Source organism: Staurois parvus, unplaced genomic scaffold (genome assembly GCF_062004578.1).
Source record: "Staurois parvus isolate SC_StPar_1 unplaced genomic scaffold, SC_StPar_1.0 ptg000011l, whole genome shotgun sequence".
Taxonomy (NCBI): Eukaryota; Metazoa; Chordata; class Amphibia; order Anura; family Ranidae; genus Staurois; species Staurois parvus.
The window spans coordinates 29207581-29223495 of NW_028317807.1; the positions used below are offsets into that span (position 1 = coordinate 29207581).

Sequence of the window (15915 nt, forward strand, 5' to 3'; positions counted from 1 at the left end):
CTGTAGCCTACACTTTATTTATAGTGTCCTTCATGTGTACTGACAGGACTGATTGACTGACAAATGCAAAAGGTTAGCTGGAAGCCTTCAGCAAACCAACACAACGGAAGATTAAAAACACAACCACTTGCTATACACATGCTATAAGCAAGGGATAGGCCACAGCAGTGGTAGGATCTCTTTGAGGATTGTTGCCCAGTCAGCCATGGTTTTGCATAGTAAAGTTACCAAGCCCTAGAGGGGGTTTACAACAGCTTATTGATTGGGTCCTTGAAGACAGGTGCATCCTTTACTGGTATGGTAAGTTAAGACACTGCCAATTCACACTGGCGGTAGACTTTTTTTTTTTTTCTTCAACTTAAAATCCTCCTTAATTGGGTACAAGGCTTAAAAGCACTTGGAGGGAGAAAACAGTTTGTCAGGGTGTTTGCAATCTCTTTAGAGAAAGAGTTGGAAAAACTGGTGCAAGCATTAGTAGAAGCAATAGAAATCCTTTGGCTTCAGAGTGGTGCACACCGCAGCTATAAGAGCATCCTCAGGGAAATAGACTGGAGTGACACAGAAACAATCTCAGTGGTTGAGGGCTCAGCTCAAAAGACTGTGGGAAGATCAGATACAGAATATGCTGAATAACATAAAGCCTAGCAAGGCTGTGGTAAAAACCTAAACTGAAAGGACTGATGAACCAGCCATACCTGACTGAGCTAAAGATGACTCTAATGACAAGATAGACTTTAGGAGCAGAGGGCAACAGAATTCCAGGTTGCAGATGTTGGCACCATCTGAAATTACATTCCAAGCAGCCCTGGAGCTGTTAGCAGAGTGTGAGCTGGGGCACCCTGTTACAGCAGGACCACCCCCCATGTCTGTCAGAAAAATACGATTGCATGGTGACAAAGAAGTTTAAGGGTCACAGTTAGAGATGAGCGAATAGAACATGGCAAAGTGGAATTCGTTTCGAATATTGGGAAATATTCGATTTGCGCCGAATTCGAAAATTAGCCAACTTCGGATGCACGAATCGAATTTTCCCAAAAATGGCGGCAACATGTGTGGCGACGGAGCGGGGATCTCTGGGAAGGCGCGCAGACAAGGCGCGCTGACCCATAATGCATTCATTCATGACATGTGATCGCATTAGCCAATCAGCAGCCAGCCAGCCAGCACTGTGTAATGGTGGAGCTATAAATTGCGGCCATCTTACAATTCTCCATTAGCCTCCGGTCATTCAAGAGAGACAGACCTGTCTGTATTAGGGACAGAGTTAGGGCCAGAGAGACTTTAGGGCCACAGAATCGTTACTTAGGGACACAGAATCGTTACTTAGGGACACAGAATCGTTACTCAGGGACACAGAATTGTTACTCAGGGACACAGAATTGTTACTCAGGGACAGACACAGAATTGTTACTCAGGGACACAGAATTTTTACTCAGGGACACAGAATTGTTACTGAGGGACACAGAATTGTTACTGAGGGACACAGAATCGTTACTCAGGGACACAGAATTGTTACTCAGGGACACAGAATTGTTACTCAGGGACAGACACAGAATTGTTACTCAGGGACACAGAATTTTTACTGAGGGACACAGAATTGTTACTGAGGGACACAGAATTGTTACTGAGGGACACAGAATTGTTACTCAGGGACACAGAATTGTTACTCAGGGACAGACACAGAACTGTTACTCAGGGACACAGAATCGTTACTCAGGGACACAGAATTGTTACTGAGGGACACAGAATTGTTACTCAGGGACACAGAATTTTTACTCAGGGACACAGAATTGTTACTCAGGGACAGACACAGAATTGTTACTCAGGGACACAGAATTGTTACTCAGGGACACAGAATTGTTACTGAGGGACACAGAATCGTTACTCAGGGACACAGAATTGTTACTCGGGGACACAGAATTGTTACTGAGGGACACAGAATCGTTACTCAGGGACACAGAATCGTTACTCAGGGACACAGAATCGTTACTCAGGGACACAGAATTGTTACTCAGGGACAGACACAGAATTGTTACTCAGGGACACAGAATTGTTACTCAGGGACACAGAATTGTTACTCAGGGACACAGAATCGTTACTGAGGGACACAGAATCATTACTCAGGGACACAGAATTGTTACTCAGGGACACAGAATCGTTACTCAGGGACACAGAATTGTTACTCAGGGACACAGAATTGTTACTCAGGGACACAGAATCGTTACTCAGGGACACAGAATCGTTACTGAGGGACACAGAATCGTTACTGAGGGACACAGAATCGCTACTCAGGGACACAGAATTGTTACTCAGGGACACAGAATTGTTACTCAGGGACAGACACAGAATTGTTACTCAGGGACACAGAATTGTTACTCAGGGACACAGAATCGTTACTCAGGGACACAGAATCGTTACTGAGGGACACAGAATCGTTACTCAGGGACACAGAATTGTTACTCAGGGACACAGAATCGTTACTCAGGGACACAGAATTGTTACTCAGGGACACAGAATCGTTACTCAGGGACACAGAATTGTTACTCAGGGACACAGAATTGTTACTCAGGGACACAGAATTGTTACTCAGGGACACAGAATCGTTGAATTAAAGAGTATGTCAGACAACACGCAGAGGAGTGGCAGAAGAGGCAATGTTTCAGGAGCGAGCAGACGTGGCAGCAGAGGAAGGGGTCGAGGCAGCACTAGTCGCAGCCAGAGGCCAGTGCTCCCGGTGTCATCCAGCGGTCGTGTCTCCACTGGCAACCCTGCCGTCATCGATTGGTTGGCTCGGTCGTCTTCCTCTTCCCAGGTCACCTCTGACACCTACAGCCAACGGTCGGTGGGTACGTCAGACACAACCGTTAGTTGGCATGGCCCGGGAGCAAGCCCACTGAAATCACGTGTCCTCTACCTGCCCCTGTCCTTTGGTGTTCCCTCACCAAGCGAAGTATCGCATGCTGTGGGCTCAGCCCCACTGTACAGTGAGGAAGAGCTAACAGAGGGCGGTCAGGAACGGGGGGAGACATCCGCCTCTTCAGCAGCCAGGCGAAGAAGCACTGGCGAGGAGAGTGGCTCGGTAGCCGGTCTAGAGACAGGTCTGTCTCCTGACCCACACGCAGTCGAGGGGGCTAGTAGTGAGGCGGAGACCCTAATTGATGATGATGAGGCTGATCGCACTTGGCAGCCTCGTCGTCATCTGCCAGGCCCGTAATCTGCCATGGGCCCCCGTACCGACTCCTCATGCTGCTGCCAGGTCCAGAGTGTGTCATGGGTCCCTGTACGGCCTCCCATTGCTGCTGTCTCCATCGCCACACTCTGCCATGTGCCACTTTCAGGTCTCCTCACACTGCTGGTGGGTTCCATTTTGTCATAGGGTGCTGGCAGATTACGGGCCTCCCATTGCTACTGCCAGGCCCGTAATCTGCCATGGGCCCCTGTACCGCCTCCTCATGCTGCTGCCAGGTCCAGAGTGTGTCATGGGTCCCTGTACGGCCTCCCATTGCTGCTGTCTCCATCGCCACACTCTGCCATGTGCCACTTTCAGGTCTCCTCACACTGCTGGTGGGTTCCATTTTGTCATAGGGTGCTGGCAGATTACGGGCCTCCCATTGCTGCTGCCAGGCCCGTAATCTGTCATGGGCCCCTGTACCGCCTCCTCATGCTGCTGCCAGGTCCAGAGTGTGTCATGGGTCCCTGTACGGCCTCCCATTGCTGCTGTCTCCATCGCCACACTCTGTCATGTGCCACTTTCAGGTCTCCTCACACTGCTGGTGGGTTCCATTTTGTCATAGGGTGCTGGCAGATTACGGGCCTCCCATTGCTGCTGCCAGGCCCGTAATCTGTCATGGGCCCCTGTACCGCCTCCTCATGCTGCTGCCAGGTCCAGAGTGTGTCATGGGTCCCTGTACGGCCTCCCATTGCTGCTGTCTCCATCGCCACACTCTGCCATGTGCCACTTTCAGGTCTCCTCACACTGCTGGTGGGTTCCATTTTCTCATAGGGTGCTGGCAGATTACAGGCCTCCCATTGCTGCTGCCAGGCCCGTAATCTGTCATGGGCCCCTGTACCGACTCCTCATGCTGCTGCCAGGCCCGTAATCTGTCATGGGCCCCTGTACCGCTTCCTCATGCTGCTGCCAGGTCCAGAGTGTGTCATGGGTCCCTGTACGGCCTCCCATTGCTGCTGTCTCCATCGCCACACTCTGCCATGTGCCACTTTCAGGTCTCCTCACACTGCTGGTGGGTTCCATTTTGTCATAGGGTGCTGGCAGATTACGGGCCTCCCATTGCTGCTGCCAGGCCCGTAATCTGCCATGGGCCCCTGTACCGCCTCCTCATGCTGCTGCCAGGTCCAGAGTGTGTCATGGGTCCCTGTACGGCCTCCCATTGCTGCTGTCTCCATCGCCACACTCTGCCATGTGCCACTTTCAGGTCTCCTCACACTGCTGGTGGGTTCCATTTTGTCATAGGGTGCTGGCAGATTACGGGCCTCCCATTGCTGCTGCCAGGCCCGTAATCTGTCATGGGCCCCTGTACCGCCTCCTCATGCTGCTGCCAGGTCCAGAGTGTGTCATGGGTCCCTGTATGGCCTCCCATTGCTGCTGTCTCCATCGCCACACTCTGCCATGTGCCACTTTCAGGTCTCCTCACACTGCTGGTGGGTTCCATTTTGTCATAGGGTGCTGGCAGATTACGGGCCTCCCATTGCTGCTGCCAGGCCCGTAATCTGCCATGGGCCCCCGTACCAACTCCTCATGCTGCTGCCAGGCCCGTAATCTGTCATGGGCCCCTGTACCGCCTCCTCATGCTTCTGCCAGGTCCAGAGTGTGTCATGGGTCCCTGTACGGCCTCCCATTGCTGCTGTCTCCATCGCCACACTCTGCCATGTGCCACTTTCAGGTCTCCTCACACTGCTGGTGGGTTCCATTTTGTCATAGGGTGCTGGCAGATTACGGGCCTCCCATTGCTGCTGCCAGGCCCGTAATCTGCCATGGGCCCCTGTACCGCCTCCTCATGCTGCTGCCAGGTCCAGAGTGTGTCATGGGTCCCTGTACGGCCTCCCATTGCTGCTGTCTCCATCGCCACATTCTGCCATGTGCCACTTTCAGGTCTCCTCACACTGCTGGTGGGTTCCATTTTGTCATAGGGTGCTGGCAGATTACGGGCCTCCCATTGCTGCTGCCAGGCCCGTAATCTGCCATGGGCCCCCGTACCGACTCCTCATGCTGCTGCCAGGCCCGTAATCTGTCATGGGCCCCTGTACCGCCTCCTCATGCTGCTGCCAGGTCCAGAGTGTGTCATGGGTCCCTGTACGGCCTCCCATTGCTGCTGTCTCCATCGCCACACTCTGCCATGTGCCACTTTCAGGTTTCCTCACACTGCTGGTGGGTTCCATTTTTTCATAGGGTGCTGTATGGCCTCCCATTGCTGCTGCCTCCACCGCCACACTGTGGCTCCACACTCTGGTTTTGGCCCCGTGACTGCCCAAATGAGTGAAGTGTGCGGTGATTCTAAGATCGACGGCACTCATCTGCATGTCATACTGACTGACAGTATTATTTCTCTTCCCCAGCAGACTCCAAGGGCATTTAAATTAAAGGTACAGTGTTCTGCACTAATATAAAGGCTCTCTGAAGCCTAGAAACACCCTTTTTATAAGTTAAATTCGCAGCGAATATATTAGACTCGAATCGAATTTATTCCGCGAATTCGCCAAATCAGCCGAATCGAATTTTTGAATACTTCGCTCATCTCTAGTCACAGTATCAGGCAGGAATACTCACAAAACCCAGACAGCTGGTAGCAGGTGAAGGTCTGATGGCTGGAGGTAACCAAAGTTAATGTAGGCTGGCAAGTAGAATGGACTGAAGATTGAAATTCCACATGGCAAGTAGGAGCAGCAGCAGGGAGAGGTTTCCTTGACATTGTATGGTGCGAAAGAGAGCAATGAGCGAGCATGTATAACACTCTACCAGTGAATGATGCTAGTGCTCAGTACCACAGCATTAACCCGTCATGGTGTAAACTGGCAAGAAGTGGGGAATTTCTAAAGGTGCCTGGCGACCTATATAGTTGAGGTGGCTCCCCATGCTTGCCCCAACTGATGTACTCACAGTGTGTGTCTTCAGAGGCAGGGTATGTGCTGTGGTAATGACAGCAGCTCTGGACCTGGAAAGCGATCCACAGTAAATGATTTATTAGAACTGACTCTGGAAAGTGCCCTATGCGGAACCTATTGCTTGAAAGTCACCTGCAGGCTGTTCCTGCAACATCTTAGTCCAGCACAGTCTGAACAGGGAACTCCAAAAGCCAGGCTGAGGACAGTCATGCCAGATGGCTGCAATGGAAAAGAGTAGATGTAGCAGTGATATAAAGAAGATTAATGAGAAAGAAAAAGGGTGTTATAAAAAAAAATAGGGTAGTCTACCACAACACAGAGATAAAGAGAAGTCTGTCCTCCAAGGTGACTAGAAAAAAAAAAGTTTTGCTGGTGACAGAAGGAGTTATCCTGGGCTGGATCACAGGTTTTTGGCAGACAGTGTTTAATCCTTCTGTAGGCAGCAGGATAACCTGAAGTTAAATGACTTCCTGCAAAGCGGGAAGAAAAACCAGCCAGATAGTAAAGTAAAAGCAGCACACATTACACATTGTTGGGAACAGTTAACCCTTTGATTGCCCCTAGATGTTAACCGCATCCCAGCCAGTGTCACTAATACAGTGACAGTGTACAGTATTAGCACTAATCACTGTTTCAGTGTCACTATCTGTGTCAATGTCAGTTAGTGTACCTCCAAGGCAGTGACTGCTAGCGTAGATTGCCCGCCACACTATCACAGTCCCAATATAAGTCACTGATCACCGCCATTACTAGTATAGAGTCATAGCTGTGTAAATTCCAGTTTATATACCATAGTTTGTAGACAAACTTTCGCACAAACCAATTAATATGCACTTATTGGGATTTTCTTTTTAACCAAAAGGCATGTGGCAGAATACATTTTCTTTTATTGGATAATTTTTTTCCCCCAAAATGTTTAGTCTTTTTTTGTTTATATAATAATTTAAAAAAAACCGTGGTGATCAAATACCACCCCCAAAAGAAAGCTCTATCTGTGTGAACAAAATTATATATATATCATTTGTGTACAGTGTTGCAGGACCCCTCAGTTGCTAGTTAACCACTTGCCGCCCAGCCACCGCATATAAACGGTGCCAGGGCGGCGCTCGTAGGCAAAAGCACGTTTTAAAAAGGCTGCCTTCAAAACAGGTAGGGGGCGCGCGCGAGGCGCGTGCCCGCCCTACCTGTCCCGCGGGTGTCAGCAGCGGGTGTCAGCCGACGGGTCACGGACGGTTTTTACCGGCCGTTTTCCCGCGATTGCTGGTGATCGCTAACAGAGAGCAGGGCTGCATTGTTTACACACAGCCCTGTTCTGTGTCAGTTCTCTGACAGCTTGTGAGAAGCTGCAGGGTTTCTCTCCCTAGATCAGCTCCCCCCTCCCTCCCCCCCCCCGTCCAGTACACACCCCTGCCCCCTAGTAAAACACTCCCCTTACACTGCAAATTCTAAAAATGTTAACCCCTTCCTCCCCAGTGACATTAGTACAGTTTCAGTGGGTTTTTTTCACTGATCACTGTATTGGTGTCACTGGGGATGTCAGTGACCCCAAGTCAGTTCCCCCCCCAGTGTCAAAATGTCCGCCGCTGTCCCGTAGTCCTGCCATTAGTCGCTGGTCACCGCCATATGTCGCCGATTGCCACCAAAAGTCGCTGATCGGCGCCATTATTACTATAAATAAAAATTCAAGTATCTTTCCCGCCATTTGTAAACGCTATAACTTTCACGTAAACCAATTAATTTACACGTATTGGGATTTTTTTTTAGCAAAGACATGTCGCAGAATGCATTTTGGCAGAAATTTATGACTAAATTTGATTTTTGCATTTTTATTTTACTGGACATGTTTTATAGCAAAAAGTCCAAAATATTGTTTTTTTTCCCCTCAAAATTGTCAGCTTTTTTTTTTATAGCGCAAAAAATAAAAACCGCACAGGCAATCAAATACCACCGAAAGAAAGCTCAATTTGTGGGGAAAAAAAGGATGTAAATTTCATTTATGTACTGTATTGCATGACCACGCAATTGTCCGTTAAACTAGCGCAGCGCTGTATAGCAGAAAAATGGCGTAAATTGCAGTATCTATACCATAGTTTGTAGACGCTATAACTTCCACACAAAGCAATCAATATACACTTATTGGAATTTTTTTTACCAAAAACATGGAGCAGAAAACATTTTGGCCTAAATTTATAACCAACTTTGAGTTTACTATATATTTTTTATAGCTGAATGTAAAAAATATTGTTTTTCTTCAAAATGTTTAGCCTTTTTTTGTTTATAGCGTGAAAAATAAAAAGCGCACAGGTGATCAAATTACACCGAAAGAAAGCTCTATTTGTGTGAAAAAAAGAACGTAAATTTCGTTTGGGTGCAGCATTGCATGACCGCGCAATTATCAGTTGAATTAGTGCAGCGCCGAGTAGCAAAAAGAGGCCTGGTCATTAAGGGGGGTAAATCCTCAGGTGCTCAAGTGGTTAACCACTTGCCACCCGGCCTATGGTCAAATGATGGCTGGGTGAAAACTTCGTCCCTCAAGAAGGGCGTCATATGACGTCTTTCCCGAGCCGCCCTGTGGCAAGATCTGTCACCGGCTGTGTACCTTGGACCGGCCCCATTGCCAGTACCCTGTTGTGACCAATCACAGCAGGTCACATGACAGTTTTATACAATGGATGTCTTCCTTTCATGCCATCCATTGCATACAACTCTGTCTAGCTGTAATTGGTCACAGCAATCACATGCACAGACTGTGCCAATCACATCCCATCTATGTTATGTGATTAGCCGTGGCCAATCACAGCTAATCACAACAAAAAAACCCTGAATGAATCGATTTCATTCAGTTAAATGCTTGCTTATAGCAAAGAAATTCTTTGCTATAAGCAATCAAATTGTGAAAAAAAAAATACTGATCACTTCCCCAAAGTAGTACAATGTTACTATGGTAACATTATACTGCTTTGGTCATAGTGCAATATGGAAAAACAAATCTTAAAAAAGTGAAAAAATGTAGTAAAAAAAAAAAAAATAAATAAAAATTAAAAAAAAAAAAGTTATCTTTTTTTTTTCGTACTGTCACCAGTGTCCCTGATCACCGCCACACTAGTTATATGCTGATGCTGTACTGCACTAGTGACAGTATGTAAAAAAAAAAAATAGTGAAAATAATTTTTTTGATTTCCTCATTTTCCAAAAAATTATGACAAAAAAATTACAACTTCAAAAAACTCGCCAGAACTCTTATGAAATATGTCGTTTTTTTTTTTTCAATATTGTTTTTTTTTGTTAATTTCGCAAAAAATAAAAACCCCAGCGGTGAATAAATACCACCAAAAGAAAGCTCTAGTTGTGTGAACAAAATGATAAAATTTTAGTTTGGGTACAGTGTTGCATGACCGCACAATTGTCATTCAAAGTGTGAGAGTGCTGAAACCTGAAAATTGGCCTGGGCAGGAAGGGCGTAAAAGTGCCCAGTATTGAAGTGGTTAAAGTAGCACAGTGCTGGACAGCAAAAAGCTGTTGCTGAATAGCAAATGGTTAAGGATAAAGCCCATTAACACCAGACTGGTTTACTGTGATGGGTTTACCCTACATACTAATGTACATTGCTTTAAGTTTATCCCAGTGGATAGAAAACAATTGATTAGTGTACAGCAATCCACAGGCATGCATGGCCACTCATTGTAATGCACTGCAATCTAGGTATGTGTGAAAAATGCATTGGGGTGCCATTCACAAGGTGTGTTACTGCAGCTTGTGTGAATGGACCCTTAGTGATTCTGCTACTGGTGAAGAATCACAGGTGAAAAAACGGCCTATTTCACTCAACTCCTTACAAGTACCGATTTTTAGGATTCTAGCTAGCTTTACTAAATTTATTAAGAGAAAGCTCTAGGGTTAGTTGGTCACACTAACATTTATTTATTTCAGGTACTTATGTGATGGATATGGTAAAATGCCTATTTCGTTTCCTATTGAATATATATATACGTTTTTTTATACACATTTTCTTTTATACTCTAATACTATTTCTTTCCACATATTTCTAAATGTTTAGTATGAATACATATGTTGTGTGTATATTTTCTGCCTGCTAGGCTTTGTGGTACTTTAAGAAATCCTTGCTTAAGAAATGTCTGCTCACATGCACCGACACCCTCCCATCCTGTGGTTTCGAAGACAAAGGAATGTTTTTTCTTTCTATAGATAAGACCTGGAAGAAGATCACACCTATACCATGATGGAGATTGTTTTCGTGTGGAAATGACCAATCAAAGACTAATATAATGCTTATGCTGTTCTCACATGATGTTCGCATAATTTTTCATATATAAACTCACGTTTTCATTTCAATAAATTAGAGAAGTTTTCACAGACCAAACATGTCAGTGTGAGTTTCTTTATGTGCGCACATTCCAGAGCAAGCCAGCATCATAAATTAGGCCAGGAGCAGATAAGCACTGGACAATTTAGTCCTCAACTAAAACACTTATATAGCGCCGTCAATTTACGCAGCGCTTTACACATATATATTGTACATTCACATCAGTCCCTAACCCTCAAGAGGTGTACAATCTAAGGTCCCTAACTCACATTCATATACAAGGGACAATTTAGACAGGATCCAATTAACCCAGCAGCATGTCTTTGGAGTGTAGGAGGAAACCGGAGTACCCGGAGGAAACCCACGCAGGCACAGGAAGTACATACAAACTCCAGGCAGGAGGTGCCGTGGCTGGGATTTGAACCAATGACCCTAGTACTGCCAGGCGGAAGTGCTACCCATTTAGCCACTGTGCTGCCCCACATTTGTGAAATACAACCTTAACATTCCCCCACAACATAATTTTGGTCTCCATAAAAACACTTGTTTATACAGACACGTTTCAGGCATGACACTATTTTTTACAGCGTGTATGTCTAGAAGCACCGTCTACTACACACATCACTGGCCAGTTCATACAGCTTCTTCTTGATTTTAATAACCATGTTTGCTTGTTTCTGCCACCTGCTGGCTGTGTACATCAATGCAAAGCACAATTATCTTCTGCAGTATCTCTTAGCAACCATATTATATTTTATTGCAGTCAGATCAGATGTTGCTAAGGGGTACTGCACTTTGAATTGTCTCCAAGGTTTGTATACAAGGTTTGTAAGATAATGCAAATAAAACAAAGGCATATCTAAAATCGCTGTATGCGTAGATTGTGTTCTTTGAAGGTATATTTTAGGCAAACCTTTGCTATTCAAAGAACAGTGATGACAATTACTTTGCCCATGCTAAAAATCTCCAGTACCTGGTACAGGGGGACTGCACATTGCCATGCAATGGCCAGGACCAGCACCTTACAAATGAAATAAGTAGATTAGGGACATAAAGGAATGTGTAAACAGCATTACATTTGCCGCAACCACATTTTTTGTAGTGAGCCTGTCACTCTGTTCATCTAGGGCAAAGTAACAGGTTCCTATGCCCTGCATGCCCAGGTTTACTGTAAAGGGAACTGCTCCGCTTACTTGTGAGAATTATATAAACAATTAAAATATTTTGCAATTGTAGTATTTTTGCTTATCTAAGAAGTTATGAACATTTAACATGTATTTTCAGCTGGAAAAAGTGCTGAAATATTCAATTAGTACCCTGGCAAAGGTGAAAACTTCTGTGTGTGTATATATACTATTGCCAAAAGTATTAGGACACCCCTCCAAATCATTAGATTCAGATGTTCCAATCACATCCATGGCCACAGGTATATAAAATCAAGCAAAAAAAGTGCGACATTATGCGGTTACATTATGGACAGAAAGCGATACCCAGGAAGTCATCAAAAATTATGCTTTATTGCAAGATTTGCACATATTAGACATTACAGTAAAGACCACAGTTAGCCATCACCACAAAATGAGACAATACCAAAAGAACCAACCTAAAACAAAAAACAAAAGAAAGACGTCATGTATGTAGCTGTGCTGTAAAGACAACGACACAAGGTCTTATGTGTATAAAATCAAGCACCTAGGCATGCAGACTGCTTCTACAAACATTTGTGAAAGAATGGGTGGCTCTCAGGAGCTCTGTGAATTCAAGCGTGGTACCGTGATAGGTTGCCACCTGTGCAATAATTCCATCCGTGACATTTCCTGGCTACTAAATATTCCATGGCCAACTGTTAGTGGTATTATAACAAAGTGGAAGCAACTGGAAACAGAAACAACTCAGCCACAAAGTAGTAGGCCATGTAAAATGACAGAATGGTTAGCGCATGCTGAAGTGCACAGTGCGCAATATCACCAACTGTCTGCAGAGGCAATAGCTAAAGACCTCCAAACTTCATGTGGGCATCAGATTAGCACAACAGTACGTAGAGAGCTTCATGGAATGGGTTTCCATGGCTGAGCAGCTGCATCCCTGCCTTACATCGCCAAGTGCAATGCAAAGTGTCGGATGCATTGATGTAAAGCACGCCGCCAGTGGACTCTAGAGCAGTGGAGACGTGTTTTCTGGAATGACCAATCACGCTTGTCTGTCTGGAAATCCGATGGACGTGTCTGGGTTTGGCATTTACCAAAAGAATGGTATTTGCCTGACTGCATTGTGCCAAGTATAAAGTTTGGTGGAAGGTTGTTTTTCAGGGGTTAGGCTTGGCTCCTTAGTCCCAGTGAAAAGATCTCTTAAGGTGGCAGCATACCAAGACATTTTGGACAATTTCATGCTCCTAACTTGAAAAGGCAGGCTTCCCAATATTTTTGTCAATATAGTGTGTGTGTTTGTGTATGTATGTGTATATATATATATATATATATATATATATATATATCACATTTATCATATTTTAATCTGTATTGCCAAATGTTTAAGTTTTGAATAGAACTTCAAAGAATTAGAACTCCTGTCACAGTGGTGGGAAATCCAAAATGTTACGGTTGTTACAGAATAATAGGCAAAGATAAAACTTCCAATGAGGACATCCACCTCACTTGGAAGCAGTTTTCTCTCACTTACTGCAGCATCTGCGGGTACAAGAGGAAACAGAGGGCCCTGCTCATTAGAGCTTACAATCTAGGATGATAGATGGTTTTCAAATTCTTTTTACAAATAAATATCTGAAAAGTGTGGCGTGCATTTGTATTCAGACCCCTAACTAAAATCTAGTGGAACCAATTGCCTTCAGAAGTCACCTAATTAGTAAATAGAGTTCACCTGTGTGTAATTTAATCTCAGTATAAATACAGCTGTTCTGTGAAGCCCTCAGAGGTTTGTTAGAGAACATTAGTGAACAAAAAGCATCATGAAGGCCAAGGAATACACCAGACAGGTCAGGATAAAATTGTGGAGAAGTTTAAAGCAGGGTTAGGTTATAAAAAAATATCGCAAGCGTTGAACATCTCATGGAGCACTGTTCAATCCATCATCCAAAAATGGAAAGAGTATGGCACAACTGCAAACCTGCCAAGACATGGCCTTCCACCTAAACTGACAGGCAGGGCAAGGAGAGCATTAATCAGAGAAGAAGCCAAGATGCCCATGGTAACTCTGGAGGAGCTGCAGAGATCCACAGTTCAGGTGGGAGAATCTGTCCACAGGACAACTATTAGTTGTACACACCACTGGCCTTTATGGAGGAGTGGGAAGAAGAAAGCCATTGTTGAAAGAAAGCCAAAAGACTTCCCATTTGCAGTTTGCGGAAAGCCATGTGGGGGACACAGCAAACATGTAGAAGAAGGTGCTCTGGTCAAATGAGACCAAAATTTTACTTTTTGGCCTAAAAGCAAAACGCTATGTGTGGCGGCAAACTAACACTGCACATCACCCTGAACACACTATCCACACTGTGAAACATGGTGGTGGCATCATGTTGTGGGGATGCTTTTCTTCAGCAGGGACAGGGAATCTGGTCAGAGTTGATGGGAAGATGGATGAGGCCAAATACAGGCCAATCTTAGAAGAAAAATTGTTAGAGTCTGAAAAACACTTGAGATTGAGGCGGATGTTCACCTTCCAGCAGGACAACGACCCTAAATGTACAGCCAGAGCTACAATGGAATGGTTTAGATCAAAGCATATTCATGTGTTAGAATGGCCCAGTCAAAGTCTAGACCTAAATCTAATTGAGAATCTGTGGCAAGACTTGAACATTGCTATTCACAGACGCTCTCCATCCTATCTGACAGAGCTTGAGCTATTTAGCAAAGAAGAATGGGCAAAAATGTCACTCTCTAGATGTGCAAAGCTGGTAGAGACATCCCCAAAAAGACTTGAGACTGTAATTGCAGCAAAAGGTGGTTATACAAAGTATTGACACATGGGGGCTGAATATAAATGCACGTCACACTTTTCACAGATTTGTAAAACCTTTTAAAAACCATTTATCATTTTCCTTCCACTTCACAATTATATGCCACTTTGTGTTGTATTATTAAAAAAAATCTAAATAAAATACATTTATGTTTTTGGTTGTAACATAACAAAATGTGGAAAATTTCAAGAGGTATGAATACTTTTTCAAGGCACTGTACATTTCTAAAGGTGCTATTGACATGAAATTTCCATCTCATGTCAGTAACTACCCATGCAATCCATACATACAAAGAAACCAAAACAAATAAGTTCAGAAATTAAGTTATGTATAATAAAATGGAATGACACAGGGAAAAAGTAATGAACACATGAAGAAAGGGAGGTGTAAAAAGGCATGGAAAGCAAAGACACCAGCTGAAATCTATCAGTAATTAGAAAGCATTCCTGCCCCTTGTCAGTGCAAATTAATATCAGCTGATGTCTCAACTGATTTTTTTTTTTTTTTTTAAGTCCGCAAACGTGCAAACTACAACGAAAAACCCGTAAGTGATCACAAAAAAGTGCAAGTGCGAACACCACACGAAAAAGTGCACTTAGGGGTGTGTTTGTCCTACCCCCGAAAGGGTTGGACCGTTCGCCTGATCCCCCGGGGCACGAAGCTCCTGACAGGGACAAGGTTCCCATTTGGTCCTCCTGGCCAAAAGGCCTGGTGGACCACCGTTCCTTATGCCCAGCCGAAGCCGGACATCCAGTACTAGGCAAGGGGGTTCTCCCGAAGAGAAAACCCCCTAGGGATCAGGGGAGGAAGGAACCGTATGGCCACACATCCTCCCCCTAGACTTCAGGTAAGGCCCGAGGACCCACACCCTCCATCCGTGAAAAAAAAAACACACACATAAGAACAGAAAAAGTGACAAAACGTGGGAGTGGTAAATAAATAAATAAATAGAAAATAAAAAAGTGGTACCGTGCCTAATAGTGCACAGACCAGGCCCTGAGGCCTGTAGCAAAAATTGCCCCGGACTTAGCCAAAAGACCTGGTCCTTAGGGCGCTGTGCAAAAAGAAGTGAAAAAACAGTGACCATGTGTCATCTTCACACCGTGGGGTCCCACACCCAAGTGTTACTAGTGACACCCCTGAGAGCGTCTTCCCCAGGGGGCACTGAGTTTGCGGACTTTTTGCGTCCCCAGCCCCAGGCCAGACCAAGGTAGATCCGTCCAAATCAGGAGGTACTGGGTCTTTCCAGTCTTCTCAGAGGAATTACTCCCGGGGCCCCAGCTTATACTCGTGGCGCTCCCCGGTTTCTGTCCCTCCGGTACTAGCCTTCCGGACCCCCATCATACCAGTGAGGGTACTATACAACAACCATCCCCGCAAAGCTAGAATGGTCGGGAGCACCCCCACTGGACACTGATAAGAACAGATACTACACTTGATCTTAGCCAAAAGGCCGAGAAGCTGATGTCTCAACTGATGGCCTATAAAATGGTGTCTC

General features: G+C 45.1%; 1 pseudogene; it reads right to left on the reverse strand.

The window, feature by feature from the left end:
• Positions 1-15766: 15766 nt before the first annotated feature.
• Positions 15767-15882, reverse strand: LOC149474141 (U2 spliceosomal RNA; annotated as a pseudogene).
• Positions 15883-15915: the final 33 nt, after the last annotated feature.